The 2,522-nt window shown below is 47.6% G+C and overlaps 1 pseudogene; it reads left to right on the top strand.

Moving 5' to 3' along the window:
- The first annotated feature begins 1,332 nt into the window (after positions 1 to 1,332).
- On the top strand, positions 1,333 to 2,293 carry LOC140914836 (olfactory receptor 52B2-like; annotated as a pseudogene).
- The last annotated feature ends 229 nt before the right edge of the window (positions 2,294 to 2,522 follow it).

Here is a 2,522-nt window from a genome sequence, read left to right as displayed (position 1 = left end):
GCTCTTGCTGTTGAACTCAGTGGGCTCTGGACTGGGCCGTTGTTGGTTACGTGACTGTTCAGAGTAAACCTCATTGGAAACCTACTCACGCCAAATCTCTGAACCCTAAATCTCGAGGCCTTCACTCAGGCAAAACTTCCATTAAAATCAATAAAGACCTCAGGACTGGGTCCATTCTGATTCTCAGAAGTAAGCTGGTTTGAAGCAGCATAGATGTGAATTTCCAAAGTGTATAACCCAGCAGCAACCGATTATAAAGGCTGCTTTGGTACTGATTGTGACAGGTTCCCCCCAAATTGGGGTACCACTGAGCCCGCTGACCCACCCGCCTGGGCTGCCACTCACCCTGTACTGCTGTGACAAGGTGCAAAGCCCTCCAGCCTGCACCTTCACCAGCATTCACACAGGTAGAGACACACCCAGCTGCAATTACACACAGGCTCTTTAACCACCAGCTTTCCAGGCTAGCACCCCAGAGCAGAACAATCCTGCCCTGGTCAAATCTGGCCAGTGTGTGTGTTTAATACCCGGTCGCCTCTCCCTCAATCTGAAGAGGACCTTGCACACTTGGGGTAACCAAGCAGAGATTTTCATCAAACACTCTACTCAACGCTCACTGGTTTAGATTATAACAAAACAAGTTTATTAACTACAAAAGATAGATTTTGTGATTTAATATAAAGGTTAGGTTGCATTTTTGTTTATTTGCTAGGTAATCTGCTTTGATCTGTTTGCTTTCACTTATAATCACTTAACATCTGTCTTTCGTTGTTAATAACATTGTTTTTGCTTTATCTAAACTAGTGAGTTGGAATGAAGTGCATGGGAAAATCATAGCTCGAGGGACAAAGGCTGTTGTATATTCCTTTACTCATTCAGGGAGGGGGCAAATTCTATGAGCTTACGCTGTACAGTTATCTGTGCAGGGTAAGATGGTAACATTTTCGGTTTATACTCCAGTGGGTGGTATGAATCTGGGAAGCTGGTGGTTAATTTGGCTGCAGCCTCTCTTTTGTTGGTTCACATGCGGTGGCTGGTTAGAGAGCCTGCATGTCACTGCAGCTGCGTGTGCATCCTGATCTGCGTGTATCCTGGGGTAATGGTAAGACTGGGAGCAGGTCTGCAGTTTTTGACAGCAGCACAGTGTGAGAGGGAGCGCAGGCTGGTGGGTCAGAGGGCTCAATGAAACCCCAGTTCCAGGTGGCACCCCTGGGGGAACCCGTTACGCTGTCAACAAATGCACCCCAGGGCTAGCTGACACTTGAGTTCTCACTGATTGTTTCTTTTGCTGTTAGTTATTGGAAACTGAATAGAAGATCCAAGCAATGGTACATGATGCCAGCTGACAATCACACCTTTTTTGCCCCTGTGACCTACATCCTGACTGGCATCCCGGGTACGGAGGAGTCTCATGTCTGGATCGCCATCCCCTTCTGTCTGATGTACGTTACAACACTTTATGGGAACTTTCTCCTACTATTCATCATACTAACAGAACAAAGCCTCCATGAGCCCATGTATCTTTTCCTGTCCATGCTGGCCGCTGCTGATCTGCTGTTATCTTCCACCACAGTACCCAAGATGCTGGCTGTATTCTGGTTTAGAGCTAGGGAAATTTCTTTTGCTAGCTGCCTGACCCAGATGTTCTTCATCCATGCCAGTTTTATTGCAGAGTCGGCCATCCTGCTGGGCATGGCATTTGATCGGTACGTTGCCATCTGCGACCCCCTGAGATACACCACCAGGCTAACCAAGCTGGTGATTGGGAAGATAGGGCTGGCAATTGTCACAAGAAGTTTCTGTATCATTTTCCCTCTCATCTTTCTGGTGAAGCAGCTGAAGTTCTGCAAAACCAACCTCCTGCCTCACAACTATTGCGACTACATGGGCGTAGCCCGGCTGGCCTGTGATGACATCACAGTCAGTGTCTGGTATGGCGTAGCTGTGGCTATTTTAGCAATCGGTTTGGATGCTGTGCTCATTGCTTTGTCTTATGGGTTGATCCTCAGGGCCGTATTCCGGCTCCCCTCCAAGGACGCCCGGCTCAAGGCTCTCCGCACCTGCGGCTCCCATGTCTGTGTCATACTGATGTTCTACATACCGGGCTTTTTCTCCTTTTTTGCACATCGATTCGGGCACATCATCCCAGGTTATATTCTCATCCTACTGGCCAACCTCTATGTGCTCATTCCCCCCATGTTAAACCCCATCGTTTATGCGGTGACCACAAAAGAGATCCTGAAACAGGTGATCAATCTATTTTATCGATGCTGCAGCAGAAGCTTCTTGCTGAGCCCAAGGAGGCAACAGAAAATGCTTTGGGACTTGGAAATTAAAGCGAGGTTTTCATTGGAACTGTAGGGGAGTATTTACTATGTACTTACACTGTGTAACCTTGAAAGCTGGTCTCTCTCGTCAACAGAAGTCGGTTCCAAAGAAAGCTATTCCCTCCTCAACTTGTCTCTTGAATATCCTGGGACCGACCTGTCTATAACAACACAGCTCCCTTCCACAAAAGGCAG

The sequence above is a fragment of the Lepidochelys kempii genome, chromosome 1, assembly GCF_965140285.1.
Source record: "Lepidochelys kempii isolate rLepKem1 chromosome 1, rLepKem1.hap1, whole genome shotgun sequence".
NCBI classification, from domain to species: Eukaryota; Metazoa; Chordata; order Testudines; family Cheloniidae; genus Lepidochelys; species Lepidochelys kempii.
Note: the sequence above shows the minus strand (reverse complement) of the source record. Positions and strands in the feature narration are given on the sequence as shown.